Source organism: Stegostoma tigrinum, chromosome 23 (genome assembly GCF_030684315.1).
Source record: "Stegostoma tigrinum isolate sSteTig4 chromosome 23, sSteTig4.hap1, whole genome shotgun sequence".
NCBI classification, from domain to species: domain Eukaryota; kingdom Metazoa; phylum Chordata; class Chondrichthyes; order Orectolobiformes; family Stegostomatidae; genus Stegostoma; species Stegostoma tigrinum.
In genome coordinates this window covers 41,634,325-41,654,169 of record NC_081376.1, presented here as the reverse complement: position 1 = coordinate 41,654,169, position 19,845 = coordinate 41,634,325, and the positions used below count along the sequence as shown (strand labels likewise).

Below are 19,845 nucleotides of genomic sequence, written 5' to 3'. Positions count from 1 at the left end.
ATCGGGGCAAAATCTCTGATGACTGTAGGCATATCTGGCACATAGCAAGCTCGTTGTGGTTGTTAGAGGTCAGTTATCTCAGCTCCAGGACATCTCTGCAGGAATTCCTCAGGGTAGTGTCCTCGGCTCAAACATTTTCAGATGCTTCATCAATGACCTTCCAGCCATCATAATGTCAGAAGTGGAATTGTTCTCCAATGATTGCACAATGTTCAGCATTATCCTCAGATATTGAAGCAATCAATGTTCAAATATGATAAAATCTGGACAATATCCAGCTTGGGCTGACAAGTGGTAAGTAACATTTGTGCTACAGAAATGTCAGGCAATAAATATCTCCAATAAGAGACAACTTAACCACCTCCCCTTGACATTCAATGGTGTTACCATCACTGAATCGCCTACTCTCAACATCCTGGAGTTACTATTGACCAGTAGCTAAACTGGGCTCATCGCATAAGTACACTGGCCACAAGAGCAGGTCAGAGCGAATTAATACTGTACTGAGTAACTCACCTCCTGACTAGCCAAAGCCTGTCCACCATCAGCAAGCCATATGTCAAGAGTGTGATGGAATATTCCCCACTTGCCTGGATGAGTGCAGCTCCAACAACACTTAAGACAACACACTTCATTAGCACCACAACCACCAGCATCCATGCCCTCCATTAGCGTCGCTCAGTAGCAGCAGTGTGTACTATCTACAAGATGCACTGCAGACAGCTCCTTCCACATCCCATGACCACTTCCCGCTAGAAGGACAAGGGCAGCAGGTACATAGGAATACCTGCAAGGTCCCTTCCAAGCCACTCACCATCCTGACTTGGAAATCTATCACCGTTCCTTCACTATTGTCAGGTCAAAATCTTGGAATTCCCTTCTTAGTGGTATCGTGGGTCTACCTACAGCATGTGGACTGCAGCAGTTCAAGAAGGCAGTTTGCTATCACCTTTTGAAGGGCAACTAGGGATCGGCAATAATTGCTGGCCCAGTCAGTGACACCAATGACCCAGGGTGAATGAAAGAAACCAACCCCTTGCAGATGCACTTTTCCTCAATGTTGGTACGAGTGACCTCAATAAACATTCCACCCAGAGCGGTAGTTTTCACTCAACCAGCGCCTGAAGCAGATAATCTGGTCACCATCATTTTGCAGTTTCTTAGGACCTTGACCACTGCATTTCTTGCACTATAATAACGGCTACACTCAAAAGTACTTCATTGTCCAGTAAAGCACTTTAGAATATCTTAAGTGCATGAAAAATGCAAAATAAATGCAAGCTCCTCCTTTATCTGCATGACACGTTTTAATTGCTGTAGTTGTAACTTTGTAGCGGAGAAGTAGTTAATTTAATGAAACAGTGTGGCATTCTTCATGGTGTTATAACAATATAACATTGGTGTTATAACAATATTCTGCAAATAGCAATCAAGTTTGCAATGTGCCAGCTTCTCCCAAATATCTGAGAACAGCTTGAGGCTTCTCATGTCTGAATCACATACTACTGAAGTGTAGCTCCTTCTAACTGCTGCAGAACTTTCTAAGCCAGCATCTGTGGACAAAGCCCATAAAACCACTGTCAAAAGCATCAGTGTGGATTCAAAGGCCTATCCCCTGAGTTTGAAAAATAGCTGGGGAAGCCCAAAACTTAATTTCAAAAGGAGCAAAAAAAAAGACCTTTCCACAGAGATCATCAAAGTTGGATTACCAGCAGCCTGGCTCTTTTAATTTGATTTCTTTCATGTTTGACAACTTGGGAAGGCGTTATGTTTCATAGGTTCCTTTCATGTTATTCTTAAAAATGACAAGGTATGCATTGAGTTAAACGTGACATATTGATATAATTTTGAGTTGCTGTTTATACAGTTAAAATGACTTCATGACAATTTTATGCTTAATTAGCTACATTTTATATTAGGTAGTTCCTGTTTCTTATTGTTGCATGAAGTCAAACAGAGAGAAAAAAAATTAGATATCCATCTCAGAATGTTAAATATAAATTTAGTGAATGAATTTAAAATTTGACCTTGAGACCTGTCTGAGTTAGAGAGATGCTGGTATCGTGACAATGTTGCAAGAATATAAGCCTGAGATCCAGGCTTATTCTCTGAGGAAAGCTGGTTCAAATCCATGGCTGCTGGTAAACTTTCAATTCAGTTAAGCAAATCTAGAATTGCAAGCTAGTCCCTCTACCTAATGGTAAGCATGTCGCTATCATCAAATTTCGTTCTCTGAAAGACTTGTATTGGAATCAGAGTGCTAACTCTGTTTTCCTTTTTCCGCAGATGCTGCTAGCCCTGTTGAGCTTCTCCAGCATTTCCTGTGTTTGTATCGAGTCGTCAGCATCTGCAGAATTTTGCTTTTATCCGTAAAAACCCATGGGACATGAGGAAGATTTGCCATCCTTACCTGGACTGGCCTATGTGAGACTCCAGACCCACAGCAAAGTAACTGATTCTTGGCTGGTCTAGCAACCAATCTGTTCAAGGGCAATTAGGCATTTGCAACAGCACTCTGCTAGCAATACCCTCATTCCACAAAAGAATAAAAGCTCAAATAGTCCCATCCATCATTGAAATCGAAAAGGAATTCCATTCAAATCTTACGTGTGTTTGGAATCTCCAGAAGCCAAGGGCTCTTCCATGTTCTGTTTTAATCCTGATCTGTCCTCAGGAATTTCTGGCTGTAATATCTGCAAAGATTAGTAATCGAACATAAAATTAACCCCACATTAAAGGTTTTAAGATTAGAAGAAGCCTGATTTGAATTTTCTGAGAGATATTTAGCAGATTAGTGGAGCAGCTTGTTCAGTCGATGCCGATCCAACAACTCTCAAGAGGTTCCACACCATCCAGGACAAAGCAGATGCTTGACTGGCACCACAATGACAAACATCCCACTCCCTCCACCACCGATGTTCATTAACAGCAGTGTGTACCGGCTACAAGGCTCATTGCAGAAATGCACCAAAGAAATCTTAGACAGCACCTTTCAAACCTACAACTACTTTCACCTAGAAGGACTAGGGCATATCAAACTAAACATAGCTCTGACCTTAATTTCTACTGTGCTGAAAGGCCAAGAGGCAATGTTAAACATGTGTAGAGCCTTGGTTAAATGACACCGAGTACAATGAACTGTTCTGGTTTCCAGATTATGAAAAGAATTTAAGAGGTACTAGAGAAAGTGGAAAAAGGATTTACCAAACTGATACCAGAACTGTGAACCTATAACCAACCAAGGCAGGCCTCTTTTTTTCTAGCTATCTGGTAGACTTAAACTCAGAAAGCTTCCTACATCAGAGTGCAACAGCTCACTATCTTATGTCCGTTTCTTGAAACAGTTCACTGGCTCAAAGGTGAGGTATAATCTGGGGCCACCAATCTGCATCAAGCGGATGACCTGGAACACTCTCACTCTGTGACTCACCATAAACCTTTTGAAAAGATTTGCAAGTTGACAATCAACCTTTTTGTCCACATTACAAACACTATCTGTCTGTGCCCATCGAGTACCAGAGGGATACTTGAACTTGCCACTACTCGCCGGGGTAGACATTGAGAAAATGCTCGTATTTGTATGGGAAAGGGAGAGTGTGCATTTGGTGGTCTTGAAATGAAGGGTCATAAATATTTTTAAGAATCACTAACAAATCCAGTTGGGAATTCAGGAGGAAAGCCTTAACACAGAGTTTGTGTAGAATGTGGATCTTGCTTCTACAGTGAGTGGGTGGATGAGACAAAGCTCAGATGTATAGAGGATAAGTCAGAAGTCATATGCAAGAAATATTTAAGTTGGGAGGAGGTTCACAAGCAGAATAGATATCACCATATACCATTTGGGCCAAATACTCTGGCTCTGTCCTGTAAAATCCTATGTAATTCTATGTAATTTTATATACTGTGTGGTTTTCCTAAGAGATGAGGGCCTGTACGGTGAAGCATGCAATTTTGAAAATCGAAACCAATTCCCTTCAGTTGCTGTAATGTTAAGTTGAAGTTGTTTAAAAATCTCAGCCTCAGTGAAACCAGCAGTCTATGTGGGAAGCAGTGAATATAGTAGCTGTTACTTCAAATTAGCAAGAATGTAACAGCAATTGCATTTGTTGTTTTATTAACTGAACTGGTTTTTATTTCTGAGGAAAACCACACTGTTATTCAGTACTTCTCGAACTCCAATGCAAAAAATTAAGCCCCGATTTTGGTTGCCTTCAGGAATGAACAGTATCATCCTGGTTGTTAGGGCCAGCAAAGGACCGGTCATGGCTCCCCTCTTTTTACAGCACCACTCCATCAGTTGCAACAGTTATTTTTCCTTGTTAACATTGTGAGACACTGTATTATGATTCTCTTTACCAACTCACTCACAAGTGCCCTATGTTTACTATATCACATTTCCATTCATTCATAAAACTGTGTTTTTCTGGTACATTTTACTCTTACAAGATAAACTAAACATCCCTTTCTAGGCTGCCAACCCATTACTGTTCCTTTACACCTTTCAATTCTTATCGCCCCTATGCACGAAGCATTGTTTAGACCTGCTTCTGTATCAAAGGCTTACCCTGAATAAGTGTTAATACCATAACCTACTCAGAACAATGCCATCCCCACTATCGTATCTCCATAATTCATTTGAAACTATGGCAAGATTATAATATTAACTAGCACTTCGAAACCATCTCTAGAGACCTGAATAGGCTGCAGAACATCAAACGGTTTCCTCCACCAGCATGTCTAGGCCAAAACATCAGCCTTCCTGCTCCTCCAGTGCTGCTTGGCCTGCTGTGTTCTTTCAGCTCTACGCCTTGTCATCTCTGTTGTCCCTATAGTCTGCTGCTTTTTATCTCCTTGAAATTTCCTTATACGCTACTTATTTCTAAAACTCTGTACTACCTATTTCTAACTTTTATGTAGGACTGCCATTCTGTACAACGTACAGATGTGTGCATTTTAAATACATATGAGAAAAGGTCATTACCCACTTTAAGAAATTTAGTATCAAAACAGCGCTTCTGTGAAACTGCATGACTGAATGTGTAGGAGCCATCAAAAACCAGCTGCAGCAGATCAGTTTAATATCCTCTATACCTTTATTTAGTACACACATAATTTCTCACTTATTTAGATCACATAGGTCCAGATTTTTTACTCACATTACTAATTTTAAAGTCAAAAAGACTAACACCTCTTAATTATGCAAATTTAGACAGGACAAAAATTCTAATCCTATCAGGGGTATCAGCCAGCATTTAGCAAGTGCATAAAACACCTCCTGCTTCCCCAGGACAGATGTCACACAAACTTGTGTACGATAGATACAACAATGTGACACAATAATGCTACTAAAATTTTAATGTATGTAAAAACTGTGTATAAATGAGGCTAAGATAATAAAGTGTGAAGCTGGATGAACACAGCAGGCCAAGCAGCATCTCAGGAGCACAAAAGCTGACGTTTCGGGCCTGGACCCTTCATCAGAGAGGGGGATGGGGTGATGGTTCTGGAATAAATAGGGAGAGAGGGGGAGGCGGACCGAAGATGGAGTGAAAAGAAGATAGGTGGAGAGGAGAGTATAGGTGGGGAGGTAGGGAGGGGATAGGTCAGTCCAGGGAAGACGGACAGGTCAAGGAGATGGGATGAGGTTAGTAGGTAGGAGATGGAGGTGCGGCTTGGGTTGGGAGGAAGGGATGGGTGAGAGGAAGAACAGGTTAGGGAGGCAGAGACAGGCTGGGCTGGTTTTGGGATGCAGTGGGGGAAGGGTAGATTTAGAAGCTGGTAAAGTCCACATTGATAGCATTGGGCTTCAGGGTTCCCAAGCGGAATATGAGTTGCTGTTCCTGCAACCTTCGGGTGGCATCATTGTGGCACTGCAGGAGGCAGGGTCTAGGCCCAGAACATCAGCTTTTGTGCACCTGAGATGCTGCTTTGCCTGCTGTGTTCATCCAGCTTCACACTTTATTATATTGGATTCTTCAGCATCTGCAATTCCCATTATCACTTATAAAAGAGGCTACTTTGGATATCAGGGCTGCCTCAAACTGTGCCACTGCAGATGCTCAATAAGAGGCCATTTTTGCCACTTATCGATCTCAGTTGCTATTGTACAAGGTCCCACAGCACGCAGCGATCATTAAACCTAACTAGCCTATTCAAAAATGAATATGAGCCAATTCCAAGGTTTTCTTGATTGAGAAATTGGAGTTTAATCGCCACTACCCTTAAAAAATATAAAACAAATAATCAAACGCACACCCAGATACACAGATAACAAGGTGTAGAGCTGGATGAAATTTCTGAAGAAGGGCCTAGGCTCGAAACGTCAGCTTTCCTGCCCCTCTGATACTGCTTGGCCTGCTGTGTTCATCCAGCGCTACACCTTGTTATCTCAGATTCTCCAGCATCTGCAGCTCCTACTATCCCAGATACACAGATATTGAGTTTGCATATAAAGAGGGAGAGGTATCCGGTACAAGCAGAAAATTTAAGGATAGTTGTGGCTTACAGGTTTTTATAGTCAAGCATTGCCAGTGTGAAACCTGATTCCAAGTGTTTAGCTACTATTTTTTGTTTTTTTTCCATAATGGCAGAGCTGAGAATGCCATACAGTTCTTCTTAAATTGTTGTTGTTCCAAGTTGCTCTTCACCAACTTTGTTTCTGAGCTTGAGGGAGATTGTGTGTGTGTGTGTGTGTGTGTGTGTGTGTGTGTGTGTGTGTGTGTGTGTGTGTGTATGTGTGTGTGTGTGTGTGAGAGAGAGAAAGAAAGGAGTCTCCAAAACCCTTGCTGTTATCAGTCCATGTCGCTTTCTGCCTCTGATTTGTTCATCCATGCAAGTTACTGAAATATGGTTAATTGGTATATTCCAAGTCTAACTTCATTGACTTTTTTTAAAAGTAAACACTCTGCAGGCAACATTTTACCTCCAATATGTGAAGCTATCGTGAATGCATGGGAAAAATATGAGATGCAAATTTCTCAATGCGTCACTGAGTTTCAGTTGTAAGAGAGCACAATTCTTTTTGGAGCAATAAGCTGAAATTGAATTTGGACTGCTATAACTAAAACACCAGGACAGCTTTGCAACTTAAAACACAAGTGCTGCAAATTTTTTGAGTGAAAGGGAGAATTTGAGACTAATTGGCTCTGAGGATCTTTTGACTTAAAGAAATGCTGCCTGACAGCAGCTCTCTGATCAGTTAAGCTGCAGAGTGTTAAAAAGATGTAAGTACTAGGGCCAAGGAGAGAAAGTTACAGACCCTACAGACCCTGCAAACAGAAAGCATCCATCTTTCCCTTTCCCTCTTTTTATCTCCCATCATGTGGGAATAAAATAGAAATATCAAGAAAGCTTAAAAGAAATAGTTCTGAAAGAAGATCTAGGTCCACCTATTAAACCATTGAATCAAAGAGCAACCATCCCCTAGAGCCAAGAGAATGTCAACATTGTTCAAATCAGATTAACTATAAGAGCAGAACTTTCCACTTTGTGATCTAGACTTTGCAGCTTGTTTATACAGTCTACATTCTTTCACCATCAATGGTATCTGTGGTAAACTATTTTTCTTCATCTTAGTTGTGATTAAGTCTATGTGTATTTCACATTTTTGAAGGGATATAGTTTAAGTTGCATAGTTTTGTCATGAATCTCTTCTTTTCTCTGGTTCTAGTAAAGAGAAGTATTTTACAATGAATAGTTTTTTTTGTTGTTTCTGACAAAGCCTGGCATGAATTAATTTTGTCCTGAATTGAAATCAATCAAGTAAATTGGTCATTTTGGGTGATTTCATCGGGATTTTATACATTTCTCTGGTTTGTGACACCTTGTGGAACAGGGTGGCTTGAATATTAGTGTACTCTTCCAAACTAAGTCAGGACACAGTATCTTCATTAAAATAGTAATTCAGAGACAGTTGAGATAACACACTGTAGAGCTGGAGGAGCACAGCAGGCCAGGCAGCATCAGAGGAGCAGGAAAGCTGACATGTCGGGTCAAGACTCTTCGGAGGAAGTTGGTTTTGTGTATTCCACAAGACTTACCTGAGCTTGTCAAGTGAACACAGCAACGATTTTAGGCTAGCAGTATCTTATTTAAACCAGTTTTAGTCCATGGAAGTTTAGATTCCCTACAGTGTGGAAACAGGCCCTTCAGCCCAACAAGTCCACAGTGCCCCCTGGAGCATCCCACCCTGAACACTACAGGCAATTTAGCATGGCCAATCGACCTAGCCTGCACATCTTTGGTCTGTGGGAGGAAACCGGAACACCCAGAGGAAACCCACACAGACACGGGGAGAATGTGTAAACTCCGCACAGACAGTTACCCGAGGCTGGAATTGAGCCCAGGTCCCTGGCTGTGAGGTTACAGTGCTAACTAAGCCACCGTGCCACCCCAAGTCTCAGATATTAAACTCAAATGATAAAACTCAAATGTTGATCGTCCATTTTCACTTTGATTGTAACCTGGTGACTAATTTGTCCAACCTTTTCCCCCATATCCCCTACCCAACTTGCCCTCTTTTCCATTCCCACACCTGATCTATCTGCCAGTACTTCATTGCACCTTCACCTGGGGAGCCCAGGGAACCAGTTATTTGAGGTAGCCTAGCTCTGGCATCTAAATCAAGGAATGTAGATGCCTTTCTTATTAGCCAGTGCACACAGAGGAATCATTGCACGCGTTTGTAGCAGGTTTTAAACTGCTTTACCAGAGTGACTTGCAGAAACACCCCATGAGCTGCTCAGGAGGTCTTTGTACTTTCCCAACCAGCTGCCAGCCCCTCCACCTCTCCCTCCCTTAACCTAGGCCCGGCATTGCTTTTTGGCTTTCTCCTCCTGCTCTGCTGCTAGTTTTGCTCTTCCTCTTCATCCAGCATATCCTGTCCTGAGGCTTCCTTCAGATCCTTTTGGACCTCATCCACATCTGGTACTCTCTCTGCTCTAACTCCAGGTGATCAATCAAAACATAACCAGTGTTGAGGATGTGACACAATCTCCTGCAGCTACACCAAAAGATACCAAGCAACTTGATAAATTAATAAGAGGACTCAGGAAATCAGGTTCTGAAAGCTTATTTTGTACAAACACACAGAGACATTAAAGCATTGACACTTGATGTGTAACTCTAGTGGTTGACAAGAAATCTCCAAGTTTTATAGAGATTACAGCACACATATTACCATTCCCAGACTTCACCATCTAGGTGTCTCGTATTATCTTTGTTATCCTATAGGCATTGTCTGTCATAGAGTCACAGTCAGAAAGTGATACAGCACAGAAACAGGTCTCTTAGTCAAATCAGTCTACACTGACCATGTTCCCAAACTAAACTAGTCTCACCTGCCTACACTTGGCCCATATCCCCCCAAACCTTCATTATCCATGAACTTCTCCAATGTCTTTTAAACGTTGTAACTGTACCTGCATCCACCACTTTCTCTGGAAGCTCATTCCACACACAAACTACTCTCCAAGTAAAAAGGTTGCCCCCCCCCCCCACCATGTCTTTTTTAAATCTTTCTCCTCTCACCTGAAAGATAATGCCCCCTAGTTTTGAACTTCCCTACCCTAAGGAAAGATCCATGTCATTCACCTTATCTGTCGTTTTATCCAAGGTCAACTCTATCTTACCGAGAGTGCAGCATCTCTCCTTCCAGCCTGTTTGCATTTACCTGTGGTTCCCATTTACTTTTACAATATGACTGAAGGTTTAACCCTAAACTGAATGAAAATGATTCAACCCCTTCAGTCCACAAAGCAGCTCCCAGATTGCTCAATCTCCTCACTCCTTATAAACTGCCTGTTAGCACTTTGTTCAGTGTTCACCACACAAAATGAAGCTCTTATGGATTATTCATAAGACCATAAGACACAAAAGAACTGTGGAAGATGCTGCTGGGCCTGCTGTGTTCATCCAGCCTCACATTTTATTACTGTGGATGCTGTAAATCAGGAGCAAAACAAAGTTGCTGGAAAAGCTCAGCAGGTCTGGCAGCATCTATGAAGAAAAAAACCAGAGTTAACGAGGAAGGGTCACATGCCCCAAAATGTTAACTCTCATTTTTCTTCACAGATGCTGGCAGACCTGCTGAGCTTTTCCAGCAACTTTGTTTTTGCTCTTATCGACCATTGTCACCTACTTACGGTCACCAATATCAATTAGGTACTTGAAGAACTGACAAGGTCCCTCCCAAGGAGCTAGAATGTAAAGTTGAATCATTAGCCTCAAATGCTCAAGATTGTTGGAAAATCTTGGAGGTAGTTTTGCTGATTAACTGAACAATGTATGATGAACATAGCCAGGCAGCAAAACAAAACGTGCACATGGATCACATTGATTCGTTCCAAACCATCCCCTGGAATTTTGGAAGCAAAAGAATGTGAATTTATCCACGTTTACAATATTTTTCCAGGACATTCGATCAAGCCCACTGTATCATTCAAGGAAGTGATGCATGTAATTTATCCACCCTTTCTGTTGTCAGCACTTACAAAGTCACTACCTGTCACAGCAATTGTGTAGACACTGGCTATCTCCCTATGGCTACTGGCACAGCGCAGTCAACTTCCCCATGGAGACGCCCCTCTGTTCGGGCTTTCTGACCAAACAGACTGTATAAGGAGCATCCCCTTCCCCAAGCTGTGTCTACAGAGCTGCATGCACTTCGATTTTTCAAAATAGCATGAACCTGCATGGTTTGCAATTCATCAAGGAGGCAGTGACAAAGTGTGCTGTGTATCCTGCAGACAAACACCTCCATAGTTATGATGCTGAGAGTGGTTATCAAGCACAGAGCCCTGTGACTTGTACGTTTCCAGCTGGTAGCATCATCAGCTAGCCCATCAATACACTAAACGTGGCTGATGCGTTTTCTCGTGTGAGCAAACAATTTCATCTGCATCTTATTGAAAAACTGACTGCCAGGACCATGGGAGATCACCTGTATTTTCAGAGAATGGCAGCTTTTCCAAAGGTCCGGGGACTAATTACAGACATAGCTCCATGGGATCCTATTAGTGCCATGAATTACCATCTAGGCAAATCCTTAAATTATGCATTACTGCATAGCTACACCACTCCTTCATGTGGCGCAATTATTTTTCATTTTTCTTACAACCCCTGTAAGACTATTTTCATTTGGGAAACCTGGTCAGCAGGGACGGGTTGGGCTGAAGGGCCTGTGTCCGTGCTGTACGACTCTAAGCAGGAAGAAGAAACATAATTGAGGTTGATTTGAGTATGGCTTGCATTCATCAGAAAATTACACTGTGCATCCATAAGCATCATCATACAAATCTCTGCTAAGGACTGAATAGTCACTAAAGCGAATCCTGAGACGAAGATACCTTCCATAGTTTGCATGCTTTATGTAATATTACCATCCACATCATTGCAATCAGAAAGCCACTCATAATATTACAGAAAACCTATTATTGTTCAAGGTATGCATGAAGCAATATGAATAATAAATGCAATGGCCTTTAGCCTGTTGAAGAGTAAGGATTTTATTTTAGTCAATGACTAGTACATCTATGTCTCCCATTGATTATTTTACCACAAAGTGCAACTTTTCAAAATCAATTGCAGAACATGAGGAGAACAGGCTTCTAATTATAACTTCTGCTGCAGAAATGGATTTTTCTTTGTATTAACCAAGGTGAAAGATGATACATGGGCGACTGAACCATCTTCTTTCATTATTCACCAATTATGCTACAAAAGATTGAATATAACTCATCATTTATGCAATTGAAAGTCTCCTCTCTGTTGCTCAATGTCACTTTTAGTTTTATTCCTTCCTGGAAATGATGGCATATCAGAAAGGGTCTCATTTGTTATCCATCCCTAATTGCCCTTGATAACGCAGTGGTGAGATACCATCTTGAACAACTGCTGTCCGTGAGCTGTAAATTCAGATCTCCAGGATTTCAACTCAGCGATGGTGAAAGAACAGTAGGAAGGTGTGTGACTTAGAGAGGACATTGTAAAATGTTCATGCATCTGCTACTCTTGTCCTTCCAGGCAATAAAATTCAAGGATTTATATGCTAAATCGAGGATATATGGGGCAGCACAGTGGTTAGCACTGCTGCCTCAGAGTGCCAGGGATCCAGATTCAAATCCAGCCTCAGGTGACTATCTGTGTAGAGTTTGCACATTCTCCCTGTGTCATCATGGGTTTCCTCCTACAGTCCAAAGTCCAGGTTAGATGGATTGGCCACACTAAATTGTTGATAGCAACCAGGGACGTGTAGGTTAGGAGGATTAGCCATGGAAAAATGTAGGGTTACAGGGATACAGTGGGAGGGTGAGTCTGGGTGGGATGCTTTAAGAGGATTGATGTGGGCTTGTTGGGCCTAATGGGCTGTTTCCACACTGTAGGGATTCTATGAAAACTTGGCAATTTAATGCAATGCAATGGTAGATAGCACACAGTGCAGCCACTGTATGACAGTGCTGAAGGGAGTAAATTCTGGAAATGGTGAATCAAATGTTAATCAAACTGGCTGTTTTAGACTGGATGGTGTCAAGCTCCTTGAGTGTATTTGGAGTTTCACTGTTCCAATCAAGTCCAGTGTATTCCACTGCACTCCTGATTATGTCTTGTAGATGGTGACATGGCTATTAGGAGTCAGAAAATGAGTTCTATCTGCAGAATCCCCAGTTTTGTGATCTTCTTTTGTAGCCACAGTATTTTTATGACTGGCTTAATTAAGCTATTGATCACTGTTATGCCCTAGAATGTTGAATGTGTGAGATTCAATGCATGTAAAGGAGAGTTGGTTACTTTCTCTCCTGTTGGAGATGGTCATTGATGAGTACTTGTGTGGATGTTGTCCAGGTCTCATGCATTATCAAAGGAGTGTCAAATAGAATTAAGAAATAACACATGGGGCCATTTCTGAAGAAGGCCCTGACCTGAACCGTTAGCTTTCCTGCTCCTCTGATGCTGCCTGGCCTGCTGCGTTCCTCCAGCTCCACACTGTGTTATCTCTGACTCCAGCATTGGCAGCTCTTACTATCTCTGCAAATACAATTAAATACTGTTTAATTGTCAATCAACACCCAAATTCACACTTTATGGATATTTTCTAATCAACCCTTTCAGAGGTGTTATTACACAGCTGTGGAATGGGCGGGATATAAATCCGGACCACCTGGCCTAGAGGTATGGACATTACCACTGTACCACAAGACAAAAAAGTCCTGCTTGTAGCTGAATATGGTTGAGCTCCGAACACAAACTGTGAGGAACTCGGGGCTCCTGTGGTGTAGTGTCCTTACCTTCGAGCCACCTGGGTTCAAGAGGTATTTAATAACATCTTTGAACAGGTTGTTTGGAAAGTAAATAGCCCAAGGAACTCCTGTTACAAAATCTTCCATTTGAAATGATTGGCATTTAATGAATACAACAAGTTTCCCTTGTGCTAGATATGAGTTTGGACAGGAGAGGGTTTTCACCCTGATCTTCATTGATTTAGTTTCACTCAGGTTCCTTTATTCCATATTCAGTCAAGTCCTGCCTCAATATCAGAAGCAGTCACTCTCACCCCATTCTGGAAATTAGCTGTATATGGTTAGGACCAAAGCTGTAATGAGACCTGGAGTTGAGTAGCACTGGAGAAACCAAACTGAGCATTGGTGAGCAGATTATTGGTTATTAAGTACCAATTGATAGCAAAGTCAACTTAATTTCCAGTAAGATGGGGGTGGAGTAGATCTTCTGAGCCTGGGGGTCATCTGCTCCATTTGCTTTCCTTTTCATTTCTCCTCTCTCCTCTCTTTATTGTGCTTATATTTTGTTGAAGAGCTCAGTCACAGCGATAGCTTCAGCATCAGTGAGTGAGCTCAGTGCGGGAGTCGAGTGGGTCCAGCTCAGACTTGTGGTGGCAGGTTTGGGTTCCTGGTGCCTTCTTGCATTGACAAGGCAGGCCTAGCACCGATCTCATGGCTAGGGCAATGAGGGGGATTTTTGGGTTCCTAGTGGCATCTGTGTCCAGTGCAGGCTCATGGAGGTATCGGTGGAGGCAAGATGGCGCTGAAGAGTGATGGCTGTCATTCCAGCAGAGGCAGCATGGCGAAGGGAACTCACACTTGGCTAACAGGCCCAATAAACGTGGTGGAGAATGCAACAAGAAGGACTGTAAATCATAGAACCCCTACAGTGTGGAAACAGGCCCTTTGGCCCAACAAGTCCACACTGACCCTCTGAGCATCCTACCCAGGCCCATTCCCCTATAAGCAACCTAATCTACACATCCCTGAACACTGCAGGCAATTTAGCATAGCCAATCCACGTAGCCTGCACATCTTTGGACTGTGGGAGGAAACCGGAGCACCCTGAGAAAACCCACACAAGCACAGGGAGAGTGTACAACCTCCACACAGGTAGTGACCCGAGGGTGGAATCAAACCCGGGTCCCTGATACTGTGAGGCAGCAGTGCTAACCGCTGAGATATCGTGCTGTCCCAAAGTTGAACACTTTTTCTTTGTTTTTCTACCTTTGCATTCTATGTTTTGCTTTATTTTATTCTGTGTTTTAAGATGGCACCGGAGAATGATGACACACACATATATATATAACATTTTTCACTGTGTTTTGTAACAAAATACACATGACAACAAATCAAATCAAACAGCACCTTCCATGATGATTGAGAGTAGACTGATTGATTCAGCAAGAACAGATCAAATTGGATTTTGCCTTCCTGTACAATATTCCACATTGTAGAGAAAGTGCTTGAGTTGCAGTTCTCCTGCAGCTTGACTATAGGTATAGCTAATTCTAGAGCACAAGTCTTCAGTGTTACAGCAGGATGTTCTGGGGACCCACTGCCTTTGCTGTATTTATTACTTTGGCATCTTTTTTGATATCACATGAAGTGAATCAAATTGGTTTAAGAATGATTGCAGTGTTTCTCAGTTGGAAGTCAAGATAGTTTATCATCCCTTCAATGTTTGGCTTAAGGTGTTTGCAAATTTGTCAGTCTTTTGAATTCATGAGCTGGTCACCTCCATCATTGAGAATGGAAATATTTGCACAGTCTCCTTTTCGCATTAGCTATTTAGTTGTTTATCATTATGCATGACTGAATGTGGCAGAACTGCAGAGCACCGATCTGATAAGTAGTGGATTTGTGAAACTGCCCAAAATTTGCAGCTTCCGCTGTTCAGTGTACTGGTAGTTCTCTGTAATAGCTTCACTAGGTTACCATCTTATTTTTAGGTAGTCTGTTGCTGCTTCTGACATGCTCTTTTGCGCTGTTGATTGAACCAGAGTTGGACCCTGTTCTGGTACTCGTGGTTAAATGAAGGATATGCCTTGATTGTGCTTGATAACCCAGCTTTGACATCCCTCAGCAATGAAGATTTCTATGACTTCACTACCCTACTCATCTCCGTCTTACTTGATCAATCCCTTACTTGGCAATGATGCCCTCTGGACCTTGAATCTCCTCAAGAAGAAACAACCTCTCTGCATCCATCCTGTCATGCCCTCTGAGAATCTTACACATTCTTTCTTGGAAGCCAAGCAAAGTTGGTGACAGGGCTGTGAGTTATTGGTCATCCTGAGATGGCCTGAGACTTAGATTTAGATATAGATTTAGCGTTTTATTGCCACAAGTACTCGAGTGCAGAAGAACAATGAAGGGTGTAAAATGTTGCCACAGAAGGCATCATCTTAGGTATAAAGGTACCTCGGTACAAAAAATACCCATACAATGTGGTAAGAGATAGTAGGAACGGCCAATGCTGGAGAATCTGAGATAACAAATGTAGAGGTGGATGAATATAGCAGGCCTGGCAGCATCAGAGGAGCAGGAAAGCTGGCATTTTGAGCTGGACCATTCTTCAGAAAATACCCATACAATGTGGTAATCCCTCCTTTGAACCACTGGTTGTTACAACTGAGTGCCTGGTGTTAGCATTTTCAGAGGGAGTTAAGCATTAGACTGGGATTTCAGAGACAGCAGCAAGTGAGATAAGTAATTCACAGAAAGGTGTCACATACAACTTCAATGATAATGGGAACTGCAGATGCTGGAGGACCCAAGATAACAAAGTGTGAAGCTGGATGAACACAGCAGGCCAAGCAGCATCTCAGGAGCACAAAAGCTGATGTTTCGGGCCTAGATCTTTGTTTTACACTGAATTTCTGTTCTCAACCATGCTGGCGTTGAACTTGCATTCATGAAAGCAAGTTCAAATGTCAAGCAACAGATTCACTACACCAACATATCTTACCTGCAAAAATCATAGCTTGATACAACCACAGAGCCCACTGCACATGTTAAAATGGGCGCCAAGTTAAACTAAAGTCTTTGTCTTTCATCAGATTTCACAACTGCATCACAGTTCCTTTTGTCTTACATACTCTGAGCAATTATAACAGAAGGGATTGTAACATAAAAATATCTCTGTGTGATCTAAGACAGATTCCAGTGGGTTAAACAGGAATATTAATTTACAACTGGCATGTCATCCAGTAAAAGGGGATGTAGCTAAGCTAAAATGACCTTTCTGCCTGATCTTCAGATTTCAACAGGGCAATGCAGTTTTCAGTACCCTCAGGACAGGGTTACTGGCCTTGGGTTTAGACTCCCTGAAGCCTGCAGCTCAGTGTGACTTTGAAAATGTCAAGGCAAGCAGTCACAGATCAGGATCAGTGATGCAAGATTATAACAAACAATATTCCTTCCTGTAATCTCAATGCTGGTCATGCTCTGAACAGCAAAATCCATGAGCTCCTCAGATAAATGAAGCCAGTTCTGAAAAATGCCACATGCGGTTTATTGCTGGGGAATTGGCATCATGAAGCTGTTTTGATCTGATGTGAGCCTTTAGTTATGAGATAAAACACCATATTGATAGAATCAGAAGCCCCATGTCAAAGAAAATTAGGCTGATCCTGCCCCCTCTTGAGAAGAAGGCGGTACTGCAACTGCAGAACTCTAAACGTATTAAGCAGATATTACAATATTGCATGGGGGTAAGGTCAAAAGAGGTTTATTTTCTTGTTAAAACAAGACCATAATTGTTAGATGCTAACTTCTTCTGAATTGTTGAGCTGGACAGTTTTCACGATTCTGTCTCTTTATTCCCCTTGCTGAAATGTCAAGCACAAAAAAAACAGTCAATGTAACCAGCTTCCAGCTTTGCTCATATGTACAGGGACAGGTGGGCTGGTGATCCAGTTGCGCCTGCTACAGTGTGAGCCTGCTACCAAGGAAACTGGGTCAAGCAAGCCGGAGGTTAGAATGTGTTGCCGCAGCTCAGTTACACGGTAGTGGAGCTGCCACATGGGTCAAGTCTGAGCCCATATCAGGGAATTGGAACAGAAGCAAAGAGAGGAATATATCCCTGACTTTTAACATTACAATTCTTCAGGCAGGCAGACACACCTAACATTTTTGACCAAATGGACTGCTAAAGGAATAATCTGCCGGTCTAACAGATGAAGGAGAAGTGGTTAGTTGTGGAGAAATATTAGCCGTCACACTTCAAATAAATTTTTCCCCTGCACCCCATGGTTAGTGGTCAAGAACCAGCAGCACCCAAAGGGAAAGGAAGCTTATTTTGTTTCGAAGAACATTGAGACACTAAGGAAACTGGGACTGTTCTTCTTGGAGAAGGATAAGGGGAAACTTAATGGATACCTACAAGATTATGAAGTAAGGGGGGAAATCGTTTCTCATAATAAGAGTGGCTAGCCAGAGGACGCAGGATTAAAGTAATCAGAAAGGAAGTGTGATAATGGGAACTGCAGATGCTGTAGAATCCATGATAACAAAGTGTGGAGCTGGATGAACACAGCAGGCCAAGCAGCATCTCAGGAGCACAAAAGCTGACGTTTCGGGCCTAGACCCTTCATCAGAAAGGGGGATGGGGAGAGGGTCTAGGCCCGAAACATCAGCTTTTGTGCTCCTGAGATGCTGCTTGGCCTGCTGTGTTCATCCAGCTCCACACTTTGTTATTTTGGAAAGGAAGCGTAAGCGTTTTATTGCCCGTGGAGTGGTTGTGATCTGGAATGCAGACTCCCAGAAGTCATCTAATGGTAACTCCAAAAGACAATTGAATATCTACAACGACAGTTGTCGGACAACGAGGAAACGACAAGGGAGTGACTTACCTGCTCTTTCAAAGAGCTGGTAAAGGCGCAATGGGCCAAATGGCCACTGCCTTTGTTGCATCATTCTACAATTCCAATATTCTGTTCCGGCCCTGTTTTTAAATCTGCGAGTGAGTGGATTTTTCAATTACTTAACACCTCATTCTGCAACTCCTCGTCCTCTTTGTAAATGCATCAACCTTTTCACTTCCACAGCTTAGCCACACCAGGTTAGCACCTCATTTTTACATCTGCCAGGTGATGCTCCTGACCTGCCCTCCTGCTCTCCTCACTGAACTGGGGATGGTCTGCCGGCTTGATTTTAATAGTAAAGTGAGGAGCTTATAGATTATGGTGATATATAATTTTACAATGCAAACAGTTGGTGGCCCAGAGCACCTCACAGCTGCCCAGTTTTGAACTGAAAGATCTGTTCCCAACCTATCCTGCTGGTAATCCCACGCAACATGATGAAGGAAGTGTTTTGAAGTCTGTGGAAATAAAAGTTGGGAGTGACATAAATGGGTTTTCATATCAACATCATCTGCTTCACACGATTGCACAAAGTCAAAATGACCCTATTTATGTTTTGAAGAGATCCTCAGGACTGTTTGAACAGCTGCTCTGTGTGACTCTATAAAATGGGTTAAAGCTGCTGTAGCGACATGACAGTGTGCATGAAAATTACTAACTGGCCATTTTAGGAGTGCAGTGGTCCTACAAGGCTTTTTTTTAGGATAAGTGATCAGGTCTGTAGTAATTCTAGAGACACTGGCCAGAATTTTATACAGAGGCAGTGGCTTGTGTGTGCCATAGTTTCCCAAAGGGTAGGTGGGTCACACAAAACCTCTCCCAACATTGGTAAAGTACCAGCAGAGTAATGACATTGGGGGTTGGGGTCCTTTCCCCCCAACGCAGCAGCTGTAAGCCCTGCCGTGTGCCAAAGGCCACTGGGTGAAATCTGGCAGCATCGGTTATTGTATGAGAGGAAGACATCCTGTCAGAGACAGCCTGTAGTCCCAGCCTTAGTTACAGTGTGAGAGGGAGACATCCTGTCAGAGACAGCCTGTAGTCCCAGCCTTAGTTACAGTGTGAGAGGGAGACATCCTGTCAGAGACAGCCTGTAGTCCCAGCATTAGTTACAGTGTAAGAGGGAGACATCCTGTCAGAGACAGCCTGTAGTCCCAGCCTGTGAGAGGAAGACATCCTGTCAGAGACAGCCTGTAGTCCCAGCCTTAGTTACAGTGTGAGAGGGAGACTTCCTGTCAGAGTCAACCTGCAGTCCAAGCTATGCCCACTGGTCGTGGTGGCACTGCTGGAACTAGTGATTTGCTAACTGTTGGATTGGTCGGGCTGTGGAACTTCCTCCCAAAAGTAGGTAGAAATCTCATGCTGAGTCAACTATTGTTGCAACAGCCATTTCCTCAAGGGGTTGGAGGGTGGTGCCTGCGCTAGCATGAGCAGGCACCCGCATAGCTTTAAAGGGAGTGGAGAGACTTCTACCTACAAATTAAGTTTTGTCCAATATGTTTGAATTCTGGCATAGCTGTATGTTCACTAGTATACAGAAGAAGAAATCTTGAGCAGATCCTTCGGGCAACATTCTCTCATCATGGGCATCAACGATTTTCCCCGATAAACTGTCCTTTTCACTCTAAGCCTATGGCCCCAGACATTAGGCCAAACAGTTTTATCGAGTTGAAAAGACCCTTTTCTGAAATGAGTTTTTATACGTT

At 42.6% G+C, this 19,845-nt stretch overlaps 1 protein-coding gene and 1 long non-coding RNA gene across 3 annotated transcripts in view; one reads left to right on the top strand and one right to left on the bottom strand.

Annotated features, from left to right (window-relative positions):
- Positions 1-19,845, top strand: part of LOC125462240 (acyl-coenzyme A synthetase ACSM3, mitochondrial-like) — a 654,353-nt gene that overhangs the window by 543,383 nt on the left and 91,125 nt on the right. The window lies entirely within an intron of this gene.
- Positions 12,655-19,845, bottom strand: part of LOC132210909 (uncharacterized) — a 35,328-nt gene continuing 28,137 nt past the window's right edge. For both annotated transcript variants that reach the window (XR_009447149.1, XR_009447150.1), the window contains exon 3: positions 12,655-13,023. This is a non-coding gene — a long non-coding RNA (uncharacterized LOC132210909). The remainder of the gene's footprint in view (positions 13,024-19,845) is intronic.